At 51.6% G+C, this 25,969-nt stretch overlaps 1 protein-coding gene across 3 annotated transcripts in view; it reads left to right on the forward strand.

Annotated features, from left to right (window-relative positions):
* ab (BTB/POZ-zinc finger protein abrupt) overlaps positions 1-25,969 on the forward strand; it is a 622,688-nt gene that overhangs the window by 510,485 nt on the left and 86,234 nt on the right. The gene's annotated exons all lie outside the window — the stretch shown is intronic.

Below are 25,969 nucleotides of genomic sequence, written 5' to 3' on the forward strand. Positions count from 1 at the left end.
AAGACAGTATCTGTAATATCCTTGTTAACCTCACTCCTGGTGACCGTCATCTACCACTCCTCCTTCACCTGAAACTTGAAGATTCTTAAACATGTCCGTTTTTTGAGGTTATTCATCTGAGTTGCGAATTGCCAAAAAGAACTTGATCGTTTTTTTTTTTCATAAAAACTTTATATATATATATATATATATATATATATATATATATATATATATATATATATATATATATATATATATATCCCTGAGGAGATGTCACCAGGCTCCACCTGCAGGAGGTGACACCGCGAGTGGAAGGTCACCATGGGTGAGGCTGTATCCTTGGCAGTCCAGTGTCGTCAAAGAACTTTTCACTCCACAGGAATCTACCTACTGGTGGAATTAGCGCAGCTTGGGGCTGCAGGAGCCTTAAGAAATGTCCTAGATAACATCAGTAATCTTTCATAGAAACTGGTTCTGGGGCAAATGTAAATAAGATATATATATATATATATATATATATATATATATATATATATATATATATATATATATATATATATATATATATGATGGCCAGTTTCCGGCGTTAGCGAGGTAGCACCCAGGAACAGACGAAGAAAGGCCACATTCGTTCACACTCAGTCTCTAGCTGTCATGTGTAATTCATCGAAACCACAGCTCCTTTTCCACATCCAGGATCGAAAGACCTTTCCATGGTTTACCCCGGACGTTTCACTTGCACTGGTTCAGTCCACTGACAGCACGTCGACCCCAGTACACCGCTTTGTTCTGATTCACTCTATTCCATGTACACCTTTCACCCTCCTGCATATTCAGGCCCCAATCTTTCAAGATCTTTTTCACTTCACCCTTCTCTTTCAATTTGGTCTTCCCGATCTTCTTGTTTCCTCCATTCCTGAAATATACATACCTTTTCAATCTTTCCTCACTCATTTTCTCCATGTGTCCAAACCATTTCAATACACCCTCTTCAGCTCTCTCAACCACACTCTTTTCTTTATTACTACACTCTCTCTTACCCTTTCATTACTTACTCGATCAAATAACCTCACACCACATATTGTCCTCAAAACATTTCATTTCCAACGCATCCACCCTCCTCCGCACAACCCTATCTATAACCCATGCCTCGTACCCATGTAATATTGTTGGGACTTATATACCTTCACAATTTTTTGTCCAAGATAATGATCTCTCTTTCCACACATTCTTCAGCGCTCCCAGAACCTTTGCCCTTTCACCGACCCTATAACTCACTTCCGCTTTCATGGTTCCATATGCTGCCATGTCCACTCCCAGGTATCTAGAACACTTCCTTTCCTCCAATTATTTCTCTACACTCCACCTAACTTGCCCATCAACATAACTAAACCTAATAACCTTGCTTTTATTCACATTTGCTCTCAACTTCCTCCTTTCACGCATTCTTCCAAAATCATTCACCAATTTCTGCAGTTTCGCACTCGAATCTACCACCAGTGCTGTATCATCAGCAGCTGACTCACTTCTCAGGCCCTGTCATCCCCAACAGACTGCATAGTCGCCCCTCTCTCCAAGACTCTCGCATTAACCTCCCTCACCACCTCATCCACAAATAAATTAAACAACAACCTCGGTGCAATCACACACCCCTGCCGCAGACCAACCTTCACTTAAAAGCGTTTACTTTTCTTTCTTCCAACTGTTATATATGTCCCACAAATTCAATAAAAACTTCTCCCTCCTACCAGCTTTCCTCTCGTACCATATATTCTTAAGACCTTGAATAAAGCATCTCTATCAACCGTATCATATGCCTTCTCCAGATCCATGCATGCCACATACAAATCCACCTATTTTTCTCAGGATTTTTCATACACATTCTTTAAAGTAAACAGCTGATCCACACATCCTCTACCACTTCTGAGACCACGCTGCTCCTCCCCACTCTCATGCTTTATACTTACCTTCACCCTGTTAGTCATTACCCTGCCATAAATACTCAACAAACTTCAGTCGCCTTTTACGATACGCAGGAAATACGTGGGAAGTTACACAAACACACACACACACACACATATATATATATATATATATATATATATATATATATATATATATATATATATATCATACAAACCTCAACAGCCAGGATCGAACCCGGGACCCCTGTGCCACAGGCTGGAATGCTACCGCTAGGCTATGGGCCTGGCTAATAGGTAATAACTATTCGAATACTATGTACTCGAATACCCTTCGTGTGACGTTGGTGAGCAACGGGGTCTACACCGGTCATTTCCCAACAGGCGCACATACCAGCAGATACCATTTTACCAAACCTAACTGTACAACGTGGAGATATATGAATACGAACAGGGGCCCCGGGTTCGATCCTGGCTGTTGGAGGTTTGTATGCTCTATGAAGGTGCGCGTTCCTATGCACTTTGTTCGTAAATATGTATATATTATACAGTCTGGGACGAAAGTCTGCTCCATCAAGGACTTATGTTTTTTCAATATCCAGTTCCGCACACGTAATAAATCACACGCAGCAAACAAGACACAGTAATCCTTCTCCCGGACAGATGGCTTGAGGACACCAGCTGCGGGCAATGTCTGTATTAAAGGCTCCACCTCGAGTTATCCTCGTTAAAGAAAGAGAAGAAAAAAAAAAAAACACGTACCAAAACCTTCTGAATATTTTGCTGCAGTGGACATCAAGGGATTAGAGAACTTTCATTTTGCCTCGAGTCTTATGTTCCCTCCAGTCTGTCCTCAAGGGCTTAACGCCAAGTGTAAGACCATGACTGATGGCCTCATCCTCCCGCACCGGCGGTGTGTTCAGCGTTACATGACCCCTCGTCACTTCGACACGCTCCCACAGAAATAGAAATCGGACTGACAAATTGGGTTAGTCTTGAGATATAATTACGGACAGATTTTTTTTCCAATCATCATCCGAAATCTTCATCATCATCGTCATTTATAATGTGATTAACTTCAGCTTTCTGTCACTTACCTATCGGAAAGTAATTATCGATTACCATTTGATTACTAACCAAATTGAGATGAAAAAAAAATATGCGGTCATGAACGACAAACTGGATCAGTCTCGGGCAATGTCGATACCCAGTCCTTATCCAGTCGACCAAAATCAGCCCAACAGTCAAATTGCAACTAAGAGCTTCCAGTCCCACCACCTACCCGTTCGGGAGCTTCCAGCCCCTCAACCTAACCGTATGGGAGCTTCCAGCCCCTCAACCTAACCGTATGGGAGCTTCCAGCCCCTCAATCTAACCGTATGGGAGCTTCCAGCCCCTCAACCTAACCGTATGGGAGCTTCCAGTCCCTCTGCCTTCTCTTGCGAGAGCTTCCAGCCTCTCTGCTTACTCTTATGAGAGCTCCCCGTGCCTCTGTCTACACTTGTGAGAGCTTCCAGGCCCTCCACTTACCCTTCTAAGAGCTCCCAGCCCCTCCATCTACCCTCTGAGAGTTTCCAGTATCTCCTCCTGCCTTTGTGTGGGTTTCCAGCCCGTTCACATACCCTTGTAATAACCTCCAGGACCTGCACCTACCTTTGTGGAGACGATGTGTTAATCTCGATCCATGGGTCACATCCTGTGTTGAGTGCTGTCACGAAGGCACTGGTTCCTTGTCCTTTGTGAAGGACCTGTGCCAGTGTTAACACCTACATGAGCCATTCATTCCCAGGTAGTTACTAGGAGGCCTATCACTTCCTTATGATTCCACCTGGATCATAAGGACACTTTCCTGTTCCTTGCGGTGATGGAAATGAAGTAGGCAGACATGGGGGGGGGGAGAGAGAGAGAGAGAGAGAGAGAGAGAGAGAGAGAGAGAGAGAGAGAGAGAGAGAGAGAGAGAGAGAGAGAGAGAGAGAGAGATAAAAAAGAACGAGAGAAAAGTGAAAGCGAGGTAAAAAGGAAATGGAGGATATGTGTAAAGTGTAGCACATATAAGGAAAAGATGAGCAATCCATCCCTCTTGGTTAGTGTTAATGAAACAGAAAAATAAAACGAATAACCCTGACACGGAGGGTGTAAGATGGTTCCGGCCATCATCACTACAACACTTCTAAGTCAGGAGGTAGTACTACTTCCCTGGGTGGCTGGTGTCTACAACCTACTGACACGGAGGATGTAAGATGGTTCCGGCCATCATCACTACAACACTCCTAAGTCAGGAGGTAGTACTACTTCCCTGGGTGGCTGGTGTCTACAACCTACTGACACGGAGGGTGTAAGATGGTTCCGGCCATCATCACTACAACACTCTTAAGTCAGGAGGTAGTACTTCCCTGGGTGGTTGTTGGCTATAGTCTACTACCTATATTGCTGTGCTGTTCCTATCTATAATGAGGCCTTGACCTCTTCTCTCTGAAATGTGAAAGCGTATAGCGAACCACAAACGTGAGGAAGTAGAGGTTGGAGCGGACATTTGATGACTACTTCCCAGAAGAGCGGCCGAGTACCAGAGGGAGGTGGTAACCGGCCACGGCTCGCCTGCCTCACACACCCGCCACCATCACCACCACACCCACCGCCCTCGACGTACACATATGGTACTCATTCGTCTCCAACATTCACGATAACGGTGAGGCAAAAGACCGAGTGCAAGTGTGGCAGTGGTGGTGCGGCGGAGGAGAGGAAGGCTAGTAATTAAGGCCAGGGTGGAGGTGGGAGGCACTGCATCGGCAGCGTCGGCGACACTCCAGTAGACACAAGCGGTTTAGGCCTAGCCGGGGCCTGGCACGGGCCCCGCCGGCTCCTGCCTCTCCACCTTCCTCAGTACTCATCTCTTCCTCTTATTTTACCTCCACCCGTCAATATGAAGTGGGGGCCGCTTTGAGCGCGCTCGGGGACGGTGTTAGCTGTCCGGCTCATGACATGACCCTGGTGTGTGTGTGTGTGTGTGTGTGGGGGGGGGGGGGGGGGGGCTAGCTGTGCGTCTAGCCTCTACGACCCCACACACTGTGGGGTAAGCAAGACATCATAGGCACCCAACAGGCTCGAACCTACTGGGCTATACCAGTACAGACGAGTGTGCGACGAGCCTCAGAGGTGGACTGAGAACCCGTTTATAATCAATACATAAAATACAAACACCAATTACTCGTTAAGTCAGTACATATGTACGTACATGGATGACAGGGTGATGTTCGACTGAGTTTACAATGGAGGTCCAAGGGGGCCGTGTATTCAGTACATACGTAGATACACACACACGCAGGTGGACAGTAGACAGTGCAGGAGCTAGTTACTAAGGAGGACTGACATATCTACTTATCTACTGCAATGACACACACATATGCGGTGTGTGTGTGATCATCAGTTCTGTGTTTGAGGGAGTTTTATACTCGTGTTGCCCCGTCGCTGTATGTTTGTTCCGTGTCTTTAGTCCTAAGCCAGGCTTCCATTTGTCGACCAGCCGCGAGGGAAGGAGGAACAGTTGGCGTTGGCTGTGGACCGACCGCTGCCCCCAGGATTCAAACCCATGTGGGTCCGATCCCGGGAAGGCCCTTGCTGACTCGTGTGTGTGTGTGTGTGTGTGTGTGTGTGTGTGTGTGTGTGTGTGTGTGTGTGTGTAGTATGTTGCGCATGTTGAATGGTATGTTGTTTTGGAACTGTGTGTGTGGTATGGTGTATGTAGGACAGTATGTGTGGTATGGTGTATGTAGGACAGTATGTGTGGTATGGTGTATGTAGGACAGTACGTGTGGTATGGTGTATGTAGGACAGTATGTGTGGTATGGTATATGTTGGGCAATATGTGTGGTATGGTGTATGTAGGACAGTATGTGTGGTATGGTGTATGTAGGACAGGATGTGCGGTATGGTGTATGTAGGACAGTATGTGTGGTATGGTGTATGTAGGACAGTATGTGTGGTATGGTGTATGTTGGACAGTATGTGTGGTATGGTGTATGTAGGACAGTATGTGGGTTATGGTGCATGTAGGACAGTATGTGGGGTATGGTGCATGTAGGACAGTATGTGTGGTATGGTGCATGTGGGACAGTATGTGTGGTATGGTGTATGTAGGACAGTATGTGTGGGATAGTGTATGTAGGACAGTATGTGGGGTATGGTGTATGTAGGACAGTATGTGTGGTATGGTGTATGTAGGACAGTATGTGTGGTATGGTGTATGTAGGACGGTATGTGTGGTATGGTGTATGTAGAACAGTATGTGTGATATGGTGTATGTAGGACAGTATGTGTGGCATGGTGTATGTAGAACAGTATGTGTAATATGGTGTATGTAGGACAGTATGTGTGGTATGACAGTGTTTCTCGACCGGTGGGGTGAAAGACGGCATACAGGCGGAGGCAAAGTTGGCAAAATCATAACGAAATTAACGAAATAAGGAATCGCTTTCCTGAGGTACGCGTTATACTCCTGCTCGAGACCGAAGTAACAGCGCAGGATATCGTGGAACGTGTCAGCTGCTTCAGGTGTTCTCCGACTTGAGGTGAGGAGAGAACATGAACAACATACCGTTAAAGCTATCAACAAGTATTCCACTTGCACACCCCCGTGTCAGCGATCTCTCCCTCCCTCAGCATGTAGATAATCAATAGAAGTAACTCACAACACATCTCTGAGTCGGTGTCTCAAACGCTACTACTGCAGGAGTCTACCTATATACCAGTGACAATACGTCTACACGCGACTCAATCAACCATCTCAGGTTTTCTATTCGATTTCTCGTTCTCGTTTTTTTTTTCACAAGTATAACAATAATATTAACTTCCAGTGAAACTATTACATTATCATCGCCTTAAATTTCCTATTAATGGTCAAAGAAAGAACAAAAAAATGCATTTAAACTTGTCTTTCTTCATGGTGGATCCAAGAGTTTCCAACACAATGGTTGTGTGAAGTTACCAAGTGTTGTGCAAAGTTGTGACATGGTGTGTGTGTGTGTGTGTGTGTGTGTGTGTGTGTGTGTGTGTGTGTGTGTGTGTGTGTGTGTGTATGTGTGTGTGTATGTGTGTGTATGTGTGTGTGTGTGTGTGTGTATGTGTGTGCGTGTGTGTGTGTGTGTGTGTGTGTGTGTGTGTGTGATATGCCGTGCTCACACATACCTCCCTCAAAAAAGTGTCGCCCATACTCTCATAACACGGTCAGAGGCACCCGGGGCCCGACCCCATCACCAACTTCCCTCTTCAACGTCGATCTCAAAATTTGGTCACCTTATAGGAAATCCCGGACACCCCCCCCCCCCCACACACACACACCACCCAGCCCGCCACCCTCCCCTCCCCCGATACATCCAGGGCCAGCCCCCCCCCTCCCCTCCCCCACACCCAAGATATAACTTTCCACCTCCCCAGTAAATCCCTCCCCCCCTCCTCTCCCTCCCCCTTCAGCCGCGACGTGTTTTCTTACAACAATTCTGAATCCTAGTCTCCCACAACCTGGTCCTCCGCCCTACCCACCTCCACCTCATCCTCACCCTCCCGCGTACCACGGGGGTACGAAGGTACGACCCGTCAGCACGATCGCTCGAGCTGGACTGTACCGTGCTGAGGTACGACGCAACGATCCTTCCACAAAACGGTACGACTCTTCACCACGACAGTACGAGCACCTGGGGCGTACCGTCCTGGTCTCTGACCTAAACCCTGTACCCTAGGGTGGTACCATGGTGTCGCCCAGGAGAGAACCAGCCCTGCCCCACAGGGAATGACCCACTCCTACATCTCCTCCCGGTGTCATGGCACTAACCCTCTTCCCCGTCACCCATACACTCAGGAACCCCTGACCATCATCACCACTACACTCATCCAACCCCTACGCCCACCCACCTCACCCCAGTCTAACCGTAAGTAACCCCACCATCATTACGGGAGGGTGTCCTTCCCAATACACACTTTCCAGCATTCACTCACTACTACACACATCTCTCTCTCTCTCTCTCTCTCTCTCTCTCTCTCTCTCTCTCTCTCTCTCTCTCTCTCTCTCTCTCTCTCTCAGGCCGAGAGCTCCCCGGCACACTGCCCCACCACCCACAAATGCCATGGGCAAACAGCCGCACAGCGACCCCACCTCCAGCACACTCCCACGTGTCATGAGGGAGGGACCGCCTCGCCTCCCCAGGGGAGCTGCAGTGGGAACCACCACACCCCTCCTCCTCCTCCCTCCTCCTCCTCCTCCTCCTCCTCCTCCCAGCGACCATTACTATTGCAGTGTGCGATGCAGTGGTGCCCTTTCGCCGCGCCTCCCAGCGTACAGAGCTTCACTCAACTTCACGGGGGACTCAAATGTTATACGGAATTTTCGATTTTGCCTTAAAGGTTATATGAGTTACAAGGCGAGCCAAGCCGAGATTAACGTCATCTTTTCATTACCGGCCTCCAGACCTGCCGTGACCCCTCTCCTAGTGACGGACCATTAATGTGGCGCGGGCCGGCTGTGGTACAGAGGCGGGTAGGGGCAAGTGTCTGGTGTGGTCTGTGGGGGTGAGGGGTCATGACGAGGTAAACCTGCGAAGAGATGATAATGTACACCACAAAGATGATAATACACAAGGCCGACAAATGGAATGACGTATATGTCAAAAACATCCTTAATGAATAAGCAACTAGAGGGGTGATATTTACGTAAATACACGAATGAGGATTTCTCTCTGAAGAGATTAGCACGAAACATAACAGAGCAACAGTTGCACAACAACTTCTGAAGGTGAAGCTGAAAGACTTACTGTGGATGACCAGTGTAGACTGCTGGAGGTGTGGTAGAAAGGAAGACAAACTGATACTATACATAGGATAGACTGTAAACCAACACCACCTCATGGTACCTCCCACAGTAACCTGTACAGAGACCAGACTGTTAAACATCACCACAACCTTTTCGTCCCTCCCACAGTAAGCTAGCACCTCAGTCAGGTCGTCCATCACATTAATATAATTTATGAGAGACTCACATCTCCTGAAGGCTGTATAATGTGTTGGGAGATCAATATGTGATGCGGCAATAAATGATTACTGCCCCGTGCCAAGACCTGACGACGAACCATGATTGCCCACACCACCAGAGGTTACCAATGAATCATTTCCCCTCAGTCCGGCGTCACTATACGATCAGTGTTAACTCGAGCTCCACCAGATTCCCATATGAATATAGACAACGACGTTATTCCTCCCTCGCCAGTTCCCAATACTCGTGCCCGAGATGCGGCCACCTACTGGGCAAATGGTGCATTAAAAATATCAACATTTTCTCTTCTATTTTACGTCTGAGTAAAATGTCTAATACACACCATTGTGCCAAATATACACAATATCCTCCAAAACCTATTTTCTGTTACTTTAATTTTTTTTCTCTCTCATACTGTTACCGTATGCGTGTTTATGTACATATAAATGACACTCTAACATTTACTGACCGGGGCCAATGCAAGACGACCTTTCATATCAGACAAGAAAGGTCCTTACATTAGGAAAATGAAGGTGAGGTGCGGGGAGCGTGTTGAGAGAGAGAGAGAGAGAGAGAGAGAGAGAGAGAGAGAGAGAGAGAGAGAGAGAGAGAGAGAGAGAGAGAGAGAGAGAGAGAGACTAAAGTTCGTTGAGAGGGTGGGGAGTGTCCGGGCCGCCCGGAGGAGCTTATGTTCTTATGTATGGCGGAGGGGGAAGTGATCCCAGCCCCCTCCCACTCCTACCTTATGACTGGCTCCGACGCCAGTAAAATGGATATTACGTGCGAGGGGACAAGGTTCTTAATGTAGGATTACGAACGTGGCAATTGTAGAGGCAGAGAGGTGGACGCTGTAGACGTCGGTGCCGGGCGGAGAAGTGAGGTGAGGGAAGTGAAGAGTGAGTGAGGCGGGGGTAGTGGCAGAGGGTTGGGTGAGACAGAGGTGAGGTGGTAGGGTGTGGTGGGGCATGACCAACAACACTGATGCCTCACCAGTACAGAGGACTGTATCAGCGAGCCCCGCTGCCCAGGACGGATGGATGATTCATCAGACGTAATGAATAGGAGGAACGTCCCACTGTAAAAGCTTCAACAGTTACCTTTCCTTACTTAATGTAGTTATGGGGGGAGGGAGGGTCTCCTCTAACCCCCGTACCAGAGGCTGTGACCAACCTTCCCTCCTGGTGAGGGGGTAAGTCTGCCAGGCCGTATGTTAGCGCACGTCTTGCCGTACTATGTGTTGTGGAATCTGCTGGTGATCTGCATCCTGGAGGAAGCCTCGCCGTTCTTTTTAAAAAAAAGTTCCAGAGGTCTTGCCACACTGCTCATAACACGGGTCCATCTGGCGTTCAGCGAATGTGCGCTCCAGACATTTCTATTAATCTCTGTAATTACTTCTTGAGCATCTCTGTTCTCCAGTCATTTCCGTATGCATATTCTACCTGTCTAACGTCCCTGCATAGACGTACGTAACCCTTCGTCCAAGGAGCTAGAGGCCTTCTACGGGTTTACCATCCACACATTGTAATGTCCGTCCGTCCGTCTTTCAAGTGTAGGGTTTTAGAAGACGTAGATGTACCACAGGTTTTGTATGTCTTACTGAATCAGTGGCAGTAATACATGCTATTCAGACGTTTTAGCTCAGAGATATATCTAAGGCCCTATGTGAGCACACAGCAGTGCTCTGAACAGTGTCTCCGGCCCTATATGGGCACACAGCAGTGCTCTGGACAGTTTCATTAGTGCTCTTGCTCAAACCTAATCGTTTTTTTCTTTTGGTTCGATAATAATCCCTTTAGTGTTATTACATTACAAAGTCCGGTCCTCCGACATGGCCAGTCAATATGCGGCACAGGGGCGACGCTGTTTCCGCAAGGGCCGTGATGTGCAGACAATAGATACCTCGTCATGAGAGACAGACCAGGGAGGGATCACAGCAGAAGGCGAAGAGATTCTGATGAGGACGTTGTGGACCAGTGCACGAATGAAGCATACCAATGGGAGGCCGGTGTAGAGACGAAGAGGTTAGCAAATAGGACAGGAGTGATCTGCACGGACGTGCCAGACAGTGTACGGGCGGGAGAGATATGTACAGACAAGTGTACGAGCGACAAGAGACGTAAACCAGTGTTGTAGCTGCGTATGCCATTGTAGAGGCGGAGGTGACGTACAAATACACGGGCTGTATAATCTGTGTTTGCGCGGACGAAGTTTAGACTAATGTAGGGAGGGTATGAGCTGAGAGTAACCTGAAAATATAGAAGACAGAAACACCAGCACAGTGACGGGAGAGACTAATGATGAGGTGACGCAGATAATCACAGAGATGAGATTATAAAGACGAGATAAGACCAGTGAAGCGTAGGCCCTGACTACACAGTTAAGGTGGTGCACGGAGCTGCTCAGACAGGATGGACCAGTGAGGAGTTGAGATACACCAGTGTGAGTATGGTCTAGACAATACGTACATCAACTAGTGCAAAGGTGGGCCAGTCCGGCGAGAGTGGCCGGATAGCCCAACGCAAAGCATGGGAGGAGGGGAGGAATTGTGGAAGAGATAAAGACTCGTACATAAGAGGGGCGGCCTCCACCACACACTGCTACATCTTAAGAAATCACCGAGAGACTAATGTGTAACTTCCTTAACCAACGAACTGCCACAACAATCATGAGCTTTGCAACATCACCAGAGACTCCCGTTACTAAGTCCCCACAAGGCGAGTACTGTCACTACCGCTATATACAGCCCACACATCACATCCCACTCCCCTCCCTTGCCCACCTTCCCCCGTCCAGTACGGAACATGAGCCTGGACATTAACTACGCAGACGACGCCACACAAATAACAGTCTCCAACAGCGCACTCCCCCTTCACCTGCCAACCTTACATACACATATGGAAGCGTCCAGGCTCAACAGTTATGAGGGAGTTTGGATAAAATATCAACAGACACAAACAGGTTCACGAGATTGACATTAGGAGGAGTGAAAGGTGGAACAAAAGGCAAAAGAGAGTGAAGACCGAGACAACGCCAGAGGAGGAGGGGAACCAAGCCACACGCTGATAGGCTTAATAGCAGACCACATCGGTAATAAAGTGGAGAGTCAAAAACTGTTTACCCTTGCGTGTCACTTATTGAAAAGGCTTATTGTTGAATCCTCTCCTATCAAAGTCAACTGCACTATAAACATGACTGAAGGAATATATAAATTAGATAATTTCTTCATGAATTCTCTGTTGAAATGTGGTAGAATTAAGACAGCAGTGGGTGACCTGACCTCCTTTGCCAGGTAGAGGGACGGGTCACTAAATCATTCTGGTCAACCTTTCCATGTTCCTCAGATCAGCTGTTCCTTGTTTCCTGTGCTGTGGTGAAGCCTGGTTTCCTGTGCTGTGGTGAAGCCTGGTTTCCTGTGCTGTGGTGAAGCCTGGTTTCCTGTGCTGTGGTGAAGCCTGGTTTCCTGTGCTGTGGTGAAGCCTGGTTTCCTGTGCTGTGGTGAAGCCTGGTTTTACATACATTCTCTCGTTCATATTAACTCTGAATCCTGGAAAATGGCCATAAATACAGTCGTAAGCATGGAGTTTGTGTGTTTATTTTTCCGGCGAGTTTACTCATATACATGAAAGTATAATGGACAGCAGACCAGACAAGCCCTGTCCAGGTGTTGCTGACACCTCCACAATAACACACACTATGAGACCCTGATCCTGCCCCTCACCCCAGCACCGTCCAACACCCGAGTCCCCGTCCACCCACCTGCCTTTCAAATCATGCAGGTTCGTGATACAGACGTTATAAAGCAAATGTGTACTTCCTAGCTAACGAACAGTACCTCTATATTGAAAATACAAACTCCAAAAAATCACATCAAATCAAAATGAATGTAAGCACTATCATCCAACCATTTGACGTACGCTACGGAGAGCACCCGAGGGATAGTACGACAGAAACTGACATAAGATAAACTGAAGACTTGCCCTGGTGATGTCCCCAGTCATGGTACACCGTCGCGTCCCACACAGCCTCAGACCCTGGCGGAAACTTAACTCATACATCACTAACCACAAGACAACATGTTTTATTTACCTTAGCAACTTTTTTTTTTTTCTTAAAGTATCGAGACATCATCATCGCATCCTCACACCCAGTATGTTGGGGAGGGTAAAAACACTCCCTGAAATACGACATCATCAAGATAGTGACGCGCTTCACGAAGCCTACGCAAATACTGTACATTCTGACGCCTTACACCTGACGCCTGCCTGCCCCACATTACCTCCCCTCACACACCTCTTCTCCAGCCCCACTTAACGGGTGTTTTAAAGAACGGTAAGACGTGAATGGAAATGGATCTAACCTGTGGGGCAGCCACGGACGGATGACGGGGCGATCAGGGTAGATCATCTTAGGATCGGGATAGACCAGTGTAGGGTCAGGGTGCACCACGTCAGATCAGTGTAGGGTCAGGGTGCACCACGTCAGATCAGTGTAGGGTCAGGGTGCACCACGTCAGATCAGTGTGGGGTCAGGGTGCACCAGGTCAAACCAGTGTAGGGTCAGGGTGCACCAGGTCAGACCAGTGTGGGGTCAGGGTGCACCAGGTCAGATCAGTGTAGGGTCAGGGTGCACCAGGTCAGACCAGTGTAGGGTCAGGGTGCACCAGGTCAGACCAGTGTGGGGTCAGGGTGCACCAGGTCAGATCAGTGTAGGGTCAGGGTGGACCAGGTCAGACCAGTGTGGGGTCAGGGTGCACCAGGTCAGATCAGTGTAGGGTCAGGGTGGACCAGGTCAGACCAGTGTGGGGTCAGGGTGCACCAGGTCAGACCAGTGTAGGGTCAGGGTGCACCAGGTCAGACCAGTGTGGGGTCAGGGTGCACCAGGTCAGATCAGTGTAGGGTCAGGGTGGACCAGGTCAGACCAGTGTAGGGTCAGGGTGCACCAGGTCAGATCAGTGTAGGGTCAGGGTGCACCAGGTCAGATCAGTGTAGGGTCAGGGTGCACCAGGTCAGATCAGTGTAGGGTCAGGGTGCACCAGGTCAGATCAGTGTAGGGTCAGGGTGCACCAGGTCAGATCAGTGTAGGGTCAGGGTGCACCAGGTCAGACCAGTGTGGGGTCAGGACACAGGGAGTATAGAGCCAGGAAGGATAACTAGATATCATGGGATCAGTGGATGATCCTGCGGGAGAAAGACGGAGAATTACCGTGGGGACCAGCCAACATGTGGGACGGGAGTTACCATGGGAGGTCCCAGGCCAATATATAGGGCAGGAATTACCATGGGAGGTCCCAGGCCAACATGTAGGGCAGGAGTTACCATGGGAGATCACTGCCAATACGGAGGGCGGGAGTTACCATGGGAGGTCCCAGCCAATGTGAAGGAGAACGGCTTGTCATAATGTAAACATCTGGGAGGCCATGAAGAGAGAAACTTTTGCCATCTGACGGGTCTGGAGGACTGTGAGGGATGTTGTATATAACACAACACTTGTGATTAAATCCCCAGGACGGGGGCGCACCGGGACCAGCACATGATGGAAGACAATCTGAGAGGGAATTAATGCACAAGGAAAAAAAAATATATGGAATCACTAGGTTAAATCGTCGCTTTAGAGGGGAAAAAATATATATATACACTCATGTCGAAAGTACAGAACTACATGGAGGATAAAATGATGGAGGCGGGGGAATAACTATAAGCTATAATAAAGGCAGATGATAGCGAGAGAGAGGGTGATAAAAGCGGAGATAAGAGGGAGGGAGGGAAGGGAGAGAGGGGCCTTAGTGAGAGGGCCAGCCATGGCCGTAGACATTACGGGAGATATGAATTACGAAACTTTACCTATTGGACAGCACTTGTGGAGGGGGGTAACATCAGGATCCGACAGCGCACTCCGAGGAGGAACACCACGGCCGCGTGTGGAGGACCTGCCTCACGATCTGGAGGAGGGAGAGAGAGAGAGAGAGAGAGAGAGAGAGAGAGAGAGAGAGAGAGAGAGAGAGAGAGAGAGAGAGAGAGAGAGAGAGCATTGAAGCACTGAAGGGGGACATGAAAGAGGAGGAACCCCATAACGGGACATTTGCAATGATAAACACGGCAGGATTACAGTGGCAGAAGCCCTGGTTTACCGCGTTCAAGTTTCAGAAGAGTCAGCGAAAAGTCGCGCCCGTAAAATGGGATAACTCTAGGTTGTGGCCATTTATGTGCCACTATCTCATTACTCTACAATATATATATATATATATATATATATATATATATATATATATATATATATATATATATATATATATATATATATATATACATATATATATATATATATATATCAATTTATTCATTTTATCATTTTTATTATATATTGTCGCTGTCTCCCGCGTTAGCGACGTAGCGCAAGGAAACAGACGAAAGACTGGCCCAACCCACCCACATACACATGTATATACATGAACGCCCACACACGTACATATACATACCTATACATTTCAACGCATACATACATACACATACACAGACATAAACATATATACACATGCACATATTCATACATGATGCCTTCATCCATTCCCGCCGCCACCCCGTCACACATGAAATGACACTCCCCTCCCCCCGCATTTGTGCGAGGTAGCGCTAGGAAAGGACAACAAAGGCCACGTTCGTCCACACTCAGACTCTAGCTGTCATGTGTAATGCACCGAAACCACAGCTCCCTTTCCACATCCAGTCCCCACAGAACTTTCCATGGTTTACCCCAGACGCTTCACATGCCCTGGTTCAATCCATTGACAGCACGTCGACCCCGCTATACCACATCGTTCCAATTCACTCTATTCCTTGCACGCCTTTCACCCTCCTGTATGTTCAGGCCCCGATCGCTCAAAATCTTTTTCACGCCATCCTTCCACCTCCAATTTGGTCTCCCACTTCTCCTCGTTCCCTCCACCTCTGACACACATATCCTCTTTGTCAATCTTTCCTCACTCATTCTCTCCATGTGACCAAACCATTTCAATACACCCTCTTCTGCTCTCTCAACCACACTCTTTATTACCATACATCTCTCTTACCCTTTCATTACTTACTCGATCAAACCACCTCACACCACATATTGTCCTCAAACATCTCATTTCCAACACATCCATCCTCCTACGCACAACCCTATCTATCGCCCATGCCTTACAACCATATAACATTGTTGGAACTACTATTCCTTCAAGCATACCCATTTTTGCTTTCCGAGATAACGTTCTCGCCTTCCACACATTCTTCAACGTTCCCAGAACCTTCGCCCCCTCCCCTACCCTGTGAATCACTTCCGCTTCCATGGTTCCATCCGTTGCCAAATCCACTCCCAGATATCTAAAACACTTCACTTCCTCCAGTTTTTCTCCATTCAAATTTACCTCCCAATTAACTTGTCCCTCAACCCTACAGTACCTAATAACCTAGCTCTTATTCATGTTTACTCTCAACTTTCTTCTTTCACACACATTACCAAACTTAGTCACCAACTTCTGGAGTTTCTCATCTGAATCAGCCACCAGCGCTGTATCATCAGCGAACAACAACTGACTCACTTCCCAAGCCCTCTCATCCCCAAGAGACAGCATACTTGCCCCTCTCTCCAACACTCTTGCATATATATATATATATATATATATATATATATATATATATATATATATATATATATATATATATATATATATGTGTGTGTGTGTGTGTGTGTGTGTGTGTGTATTTTTTTTCATACATATTCGCCATTTCCCGCAACAGCGAGGTAGTGTTAAGAACAGAGGACTGAGCCTTAGAGGGAATATCCTCACTTGGCCCCTTCTCTGTTCCTTCTTTTGGAAGATCAGAAATGAGAAGGGAGGATTTCCAGCCCGCTCCCTCCTCTTTTAGTCGCCTTCTACGACACGCAGGGAATACGTGGGAAGTAATCTTTCTCCCCTATCCCAGGAATGTATATATATACACACACACATATATATATATATATATATATATATATATATATATATATATATATATATATATATATATGAAGGCTGTCGCAAACGGGAGGATCTTCTTTGGTTTACTCCTGTGAATAAGCTTAACTTTTATTTGAATTATCATGGTTACTGGAGGAGTGGGTGGGTGGGAGCCACGGTGGTAGGAAATCTGTGTGAGGGACATTAAAAGAGGGACAGGAACACTGCCAAGTACCGAGGTCACTGCCAGGTACAGAGGACACTGTCAAGCACCGAGGACACTGCCAAGCACCGAGGACACTGCCAAGTACCGAGGACACTGTCAAGCACCGAGGACACTGCCAAGGACCGAGGACACTGCCAAGTACCGAGGACACTGTCAAGCACCGAGGACACTGCCACGTACCGAGGACACTGCCAAGCACCGAGGACACTGCCAAGCACCGAGGACACTGCCAAGTACCGAGGACACTGTCAAGCACCGAGGACACTGCCACGTACCGAGGACACTGCCAAGCACCGAGGACACTGCCAAGGACCGAGGACACTGCCAAGCACCGAGGACACTGCCAAGTACCAAGGACACTGCCAAGCACCGAGGACACTGCCAAGCACCGAGGACACTGCCAAGTACCGAGGACACTGCCAAGTACCGAGGACACTGTCAAGCACCGAGGACACTGCCAAGGACCGAGGACACTGCCAAGTACCGAGGACACTGCCAAGCACCGAGGACACTGCCAAGGACCGAGGACACTGCCAAGTACCGAGGACACTGTCAAGCACTGAGGACACTGCCAAGTACCGAGGACACTGCCAAGTACCGAGGACACTGTCAAGCACCGAAGACACTGCCAAGCACCGAGGACACTGCCAAGTACCGAGGACACTGCCAAGTACCGAGGACACTGCCAAGCACCGAGGACACTGCCAAGGACCGAGGACACTGCCAAGCACCGAGGACACTGCCAAGTACCGAGGACACTGTCAAGCACTGAGGACACTGCCAAGCACCGAGGACACTGCCAAGTACCGAGGACACTGTCAAGCACCGAGGACACTGCCAAGGACCGAGGACACTGCCAAGTACCGAGGACACTGTCAAGCACCGAGGACACTGCCACGTACCGAGGACACTGCCAAGCACCGAGGACACTGTCAAGCACCGAGGACACTGTCAAGCACCGAGGACACTGTCAAGCACCGAGGACACTGCCACGTACCGAGGACACTGCCAAGCACCGAGGACACTGCCAAGCACCGAGGACACTGCCAAGTACCGAGGACACTGTCAAGCACCGAGGACACTGCCACGTACCGAGGACACTGCCAAGCACCGAGGACACTGCCAAGTACCGAGGACACTGCCAAGTACCGAGGACACTGTCAAGCACCGAGGACACTGCCAAGGACCGAGGACACTGCCAAGTACCGAGGACACTGCCAAGTACCGAGGACACTGTCAAGCACCGAGGACACTGCCAAGGACCGAGGACACTGTCAAGCACTGAGGACACTGCCAAGCACCGAGGACACTGCCAAGTACCGAGGACACTGCCAAGCACCGAGGACACTGCCAAGTACCGAGGACACTGCCAAGCACCGAGGACACTGCCAAGCACTGAGGACACTGCCACGTACCGAGGACACTGCCAAGCACCGTGGACACTGCCAAGCACTGAGGACACTGCCAAGCACTGAGGACACTGCCAAGCACTGAGGACACTGCCACGTACCGAGGACACTGCCAAGCACCGAGGACACTGCCAAGCACTGAGGACACTGCCACGTACCGAGGACACTGCCAAGCACCGAGGACACTGCCAAGCAGGGAGGACATAAACAACCAGCCTCTGCAGTAAATGTCCTGTGTTTAATGACACGAACAAACAATGGGACAATATTTGAAGAAAAGGGAGGGAGGGAGGGAGGGAGGTGGGGGGCGAAAGTTGTAAGAAGAGATGAAAAACTCTGGAGGGAGGAGACGTGAGGCAAGAGGGATGAGCGTGAGGCAGGTCGCCAGTGACGGCAAGGGGGCCGGGGGGAGGGGGGACTGGTGAGTGTAGGGAAGGGGGCGAGGTGTCAGGGGGAGAGCGGGAGGGCAGAGGGAGGGGGGGAGGAGAGGGAGGCTGAGAGAGAGAGAGAGAGAGAGAGAGAGAGAGAGAGAGAGAGAGAGAGAGAGAGAGAGAGAGAGAGAGAGAGCCAGCCAGGAGGGGGTTTGCTGGAGGAGGGTGAGTGAGACGACAGGAAGAGGTGGAGTGAGGCGGCGAGGTGGGAGAGCGAGGCAGCGGAGTGAGGAGAGGAGAGAGAGAGAGAGAGAGAGAGAGAGAGAGAGAGAGAGAGAGAGAGAGAGAGAGAGAGAGAGAGAGAGAACAAGTGAGGTGGCAGGAGAGAGGCGGTGGGAGAGGGAGATGTGGGCCACTGAGAGAGAGAGAGAGAGAGAGAGAGAGAGAGAGAGAGAGAGAGAGAGAGAGAGAGAGAGAGAGAGAGAGAGAGAGAGAGAGAGAAGGGTGAGGGGAAGACAGAAGAGGAGGTGGGGATGGAGGGAGAGGGAGGCTTCACAGGAGGAGGAGGAGGAGGAGGAGGAAGTTGAGGGAGGGTGAGGGAGGCCATCTTACCATCCACCATTGATTTTTTCTGATAATGACTTTGTAGAGGGACCTTACTGAGGCCTGGGGTAATGATCTGACCGCCCGGCCCAACCCCAGGCCTACACCTACACCCCTCACCCCCAGGCCTACACCTACACCCCTCAACCCCAGGCCTACACCACACCCCTCAACCCCAGGCCTACACCCACACCCCTCAACCCCAGGCCTACACCCACACCCCTCAACCTCAGGCCTACACCTACACCCCTCAACCTCCGGCCTACACCTACACCCCTCAACCCCAGGCTTACACCCACACCCCTCAGCCCCAGGCCTACACCTACACCCCTCAACCCCAGGCCTTACACCCACACCCCTCAACCCCAGGCCTACACCCACACCCCTCAACCCCAGGCTTACACCCACACCCCTCAGCCCCAGGCCTACACCCACACCCTCAACCCCAGGCCTACACCCACAACCCCTCAACCTCCGGCCTACACCCACACCTCTCAACCCCAGGCCTACACCTACACCCCTCAACCCAGGCCTACACCCACACCCCTCAACCCCAGGCTTACACCCACACCCCTCAAGCCTCCAGGCCTACACCCACACCCCTCAACCCCAGGCCTACACCCCACCCCTCAACCCTCAGGCCTACACCCACACCCCTCAACCCCAGGCTTACAACCACACCCCTCAACCCCAGGCCTACACCCACACCCCTCAACCCCAGGCTTACACCCACACCCCTCAACCCCAGGCCTACACCTACACCCCTCAACCCCATGCCTACACCCACACCCCTCAACCCCAGGCCTACACCCACACCCCTCAACCCCAGGCCTAAATCCACACCCCTCAACCCCAGACCTACACTTGCACCTCTCAACCCCAGACCTACACACACAGCCCTCAACCACAGGCCTACACTTGCACCCCTCAACCCCAGAGACCTACACCCACACCCCTCAACCCCAGACCTACACCCACACCCCTCAACCCCAAGCCTACACCCACACCTCTCAACCCCAGGCCTACAACCACACCCCTCAACCCCAGACCTACACCCACACCCCTTAACCCCAGACCTACACTTGCACCCCTCAACCCCAGACCTACACCCACACCCCTCAACCCCAGGCCTACACCCACACTCCTCAACCCCAGACCTACACCCACACCCCTCAACCACAGTCCGACACCCACACCCCTCAACCCCAGGCCTACATCCATACCCCTCAACCCCATGCCTACACCCACACCCCTCAACCCCAGACCTACACCCACACCCCTCAACCACAGGCCTACACCCACACCCCTCAACCCCAGGCCTACACCCACACCTCTCAACCCCAGGCCTACACCCATACCCCTCTATCCCAGGATTACACCCACACCTCTCTACCCCAGACCTACACCCACACCCCTTAACCCCAGGCCTACACTTGCACCCCTCAACCCCAGACCTACACCCACTCTCCTCAACCCCAGGCCTACACCCACACTCCTCAACCCCAGACCTACACCCACACCCCTTAACCACAGGCCTACACCCACACCCCTCAACCCCAGGCCTACACCCACACCCCTCAACCCCAGGCCTACACTTGCACCTCTCAACCTCAGACCTACACCCACACCCCTCAACCCCAGGCCTACACCCACACCCCTCAACCCCAGGCCTACACCTACACCCCTCAACCATAGGCCTACACCCACATCCCTCAATCCCAGGCCTACACCCATACCCCTCAACCCCAGGCCTACACCCACACCCCTCAACCCCAAGCCTACACCAACACCCTTCCACCCCAGGCCGACACCCACACCCCTCAACCTCAGGCCTACACCTACACCCCTCAACCCCAGACCTACACCAACACCCCTCAACCCCAGGCCTACACCCACACCCCTCTATCCCAGGCTTACACCCACACCCCTCTACCCCAGACCTACACCCACATCCCTCAACCCCAGGCCCACATCCACACCCCTCAACCCCAGGCTTCCATCTACACCCCTCAACCCCAGATCTACGCCTACACCCCTCAACCCAAGGCCTACACCTACATCTCTCAACCCCAGGCCTACACTTACACCCCTCAACCCCAGATCTACACCTACACCCCTCAACCCCAGACCTACACCTACACCCCTCAACCCTAGATCTACACCTACACCCCTCAACTCCAGGCCTCTACCCACACCCCTCGAACCCAGGATTACACCCACACCCCCCCAACACCAGACCTACACCTGCCTCCCTCAACACCAGATCTACACCTACACCCCTCAATTCCAGGCCTACGGTGATCCACAACCCTCAACCCCAGGCCTATACCCACGCCCCACAACCCCAGCCTACACCCACATCCCTTAACCCCAGGCCTACATAAACACCCCTCAACCCTAGGCCTACACCTATACCCCTCACCCCCAGGCCGACACCTATACCCCTCAACCCCATGCCGACACCTACACCCCTCAACCCCAGGCCGACACCAACACCCCTCAACCCCAGGCCTACTCCTACACCCCTCAACCCTAAGCCGACACCTACACCTCTCAACCGAAGGCCTATACCTACACCCCTCAACCCCAGGCCTACACCTACACCCCTCAACCCCAGGCCCACACCTACACCCCTCAACCCCAGGCCAACACCTACACCCCTCAACCCCAGGCCGACACCTACACCCCTCAACCCCAGGCCTGCATCTATCCCCTACCTCTTCAACCCCAGACCTACACCTTCATCCAACCCCAAATCTTCATCAACACCCCGGACCTCGAAGACCCACAGCTTTCCCACTAACCCTAGCCTTACATCTCTCCTCCTCACTTTCCCAAGGCCTACCCCCCTCCCCTCACTCCCCCCTCAGCACCTCCTGTAACCTACATCCTCCCAACCCCAGGCCTTCCCCTTCAGCCACAACTTCACGATAATAACACCAGCCATTTCCACAACATTACGTACCGAGCTTTGGGTTATACATGACACAAGTCTTCACCTACCAGCAAGTTAATTATTGTATCCCGTTACCTGACGCTGACACACACGTTACTTTTTAATGTTACGTTTTGGTGAAGTAGATCCAGTGTATAGGAGGCTACAAGATCAAAATATTTCATAAGGTCCTGGTCCAACACCCTCCACTTGACGCCTGTGTCCCACAGAGAGAGACGAGAACAACGCGCGCGAAAAGCTTTGTCGAGGGCCAGTGGGTAATCTGTGCCACGGTTTTCTGCACAGACCCACGTGCTGTGCATCAGGGTACGAGGCGAGGAGGGACAAGTGGGTAAAAGCAGTAAATTTGACGGTACTGATTAACGAATAATTAATGAAAATGTCACGAATGTTTGGGTGTGTAGCGAGGGGCGACGTGAGGTTTGATCTTCCTAGCGTCCAGGACATGACCAGACGCTGCCTGCACCAGCTGTGTAGTACGGGGGGAAGAGGAGCTGTGGCTTCGGTGCATTACACATGACAGCTGGAGTATGGGTGTGAGCGGGTCTGGCCTTTTTTTCCCTCTGTCCCTGGCGCTACCTCGCTAAAGCGGGAAACGGCGATCGAGTGTGAAATAAGGCATGTCCCCGAGCCAATCTCACACCGTCTGCTCTGGCCAGGTTCACACCATATGCCCTGGCCAGGCGCGCACGGTGTGACCTGGCCAGGTTCACACCGTATGCCCTGGCCAAGCGCGCACGGTGTGACCTGGCCAGGGCAGGCAGGACCACGTCACCCGTGTGTTCCTCCAGCAACGCCACAGCTCGTGCCAGTGTCCACGTGCTGCGTCCGGCTGCACGAACTCGCCCCAAGTAATTACCAGGAATAGTTAATTCAAAAGGTTTTAATTTCGTCCTCTGTGTGTGTGTGTGTGTGTGTGTGTGTGTGTGTGTGTGTGTGTTTTCATTGCTTCTGGTGGACGAAGGTTGATCAAGAGAGCGCTCTACCTCCCCTGCCATAAATTAATAAACAGTGCGGCTCCTGATATGACAGTTGCCTGAACCGTCGAGGGAGGAACCATCTTAGCCTCCCTGCTCTATGTACTGGCGGACCCTCAGGCCGGTGTGGGCCGTCCCGCCCCACTGCTGACGACGTGCATCGTGACCCGTGACGCTACTGACGGTTCCTGTAGGTGTGGCTACTGGCAAGACCCGTCACCTATTCTCACAGCCCGTTCACTGCTGTACCTATACACAACATGACATCAGCAACAGACTCTTCAGTTCCCTCATGACACCACGCACGTACTTACACATGACACCCACACCCGTACACCAGGTGTGGTGGGGGAGCAGGTCACACCGTGATGGAACTCCCCTGCATCAGCGTCCCCCACGGGCTGGGTTCCCTCCCGCCAGGGGAGACATCGATAACATTACTGTGGTCACATGATGTCCGGGGCTTCGTGGATCACTCGGGGATAATCAGTGTATAAACGGCGGGAATAATGCCACACAGTATGACCTTGTCAGATAAATGAGCACATAAAGATAATGGCATGAGGTTAAGGATAACATCTGCCACAAAAGATATATAAAAACAGATATTCCAAGCATTAGCTAAATTCCGGGGAGAAATATGAGCCATGAACCAGAGAGAGGAGGGTGCTTTCTTCTCCTCTGCCCAATTAACATTAACATGAACATTAAAGTTAAAACGTAATTTACTACTTATGTAAATATACTTTAATTATGAAAGAACTAAATGAATACGTAGTGAGTTGCTCTTGACCCCCGTGACTTTACGCGTTGATAATTACACGTCAGCTGTAGAGGGCCGGTGTCAGGTGTGTGTGTGTGTGTGTGTGTGTGTGTGTGTGTGTGTGTGTCAGCTGCGGCTGTCGGAGGAGACCCGTCACGGCAGCAATGTCACCAGACCATCCTCACAAAATGTCAGCCCTCACAACACCAGGCTTCACCAGGTGGCAACCAGGTCAGCCTGGACTTGATGAGTGTCCCCACCACCACGGTCCCCACCACCACCCACCACCACCACGGTCCCCACCACCACCACCACCACGGTCCCCACCACCACCCACCACCACCACGGTCCCCACCACCACCACCACCACGGTCCCCACCACCACCCACCACCACCACGGTCCCCACCACCACCACCACCACAGTCCCCACCACCACCACGGTCCCCACCACCACCCACAACCACCCACCACCACGGTCCCCACCACCACCACCACGGTCCCCACCACCACCCACCACCACGGTCCCCACCACCACCACCACCACCACAGTCCCCACCACCACCCACCACCACCCACCACCACGGTCCCCACCACCACCCACCACCACCCACTATGGTCCCCACCATCACCACCCACCACCACCACCCACCACCACCACCCACCATGGTCCCCACCACCACCACCCACCACCACCACCCACCATGGTCCCCACCACCACCACCCACCACCATGGTCCCCACCACCACCACCACCACCACGGTCCCCACCACCACCACCACCACCACGGTCCCCACCACCACCCACCACCACCCACCACCACGGTCCCCACCACCACCCACCACCACCCACCATGGTCCCCACCACCACCACCCACCACCACCACCCACCACCACCACCCACCACCACCACCACCCACCATGGTCCCCACCACCACCACCCACCACCACCACCCACCACCATCACCCACCATGGTCCCCACCACCACCACCCACCACCACCCACCACCATGGTCCCCACCACCACCCACCACCCACCACCACCACCCACCACCACCACCCACCATGGTCCCCACCACCACCACCCACCACCACCACCCACCACCACCACCACCCACCATGGTCCCCACCACCACCACCCACCATGGTCCCCACCACCACCACCCACCACCATGGTCCCCACCACCACCCACCACCCACCACCACCACCCACCACCACCACCCACCATGGTCCCCACCACCACCACCCACCACCACGGTCCCCACCACCACCCACCACCCTGGTCCCCACCACCACCCACCACCCCGGTCCCCACCACCACCCACCACCATGGTCCCCACCACCACCCACCACCATGGTCCCCACCACCACCCACCACCACCACCCACCATGGTCCCCACCACCACCACCCACCACCACCACCCACCATGGTCCCCACCACCACCACCCACCATGGTCCCCACCACCACCACCCACCACCACCACCCACCACCACCACCCACCATGGTCCCCACCACCACCACCCACCACCACCACCCACCACCATCACCCACCATGGTCCCCACCACCACCACCCACCACCATGGTCCCCACCACCACCCACCACCCACCACCACCACGGTCCCCACCACCATCAAGGTCCCCACCACCACCCACCACCACGGTCCCCACCACCACGGTCCCACCACCACCCACCACCACGGTCCCCACTACCAGCCCCCACCACCACCACCACAACCCTTGCCATCATCACCACGGTCCCCACC

This window comes from Panulirus ornatus, chromosome 19, assembly GCF_036320965.1.
Source record: "Panulirus ornatus isolate Po-2019 chromosome 19, ASM3632096v1, whole genome shotgun sequence".
Lineage (NCBI taxonomy): Eukaryota > Metazoa > Arthropoda > Malacostraca > Decapoda > Palinuridae > Panulirus > Panulirus ornatus.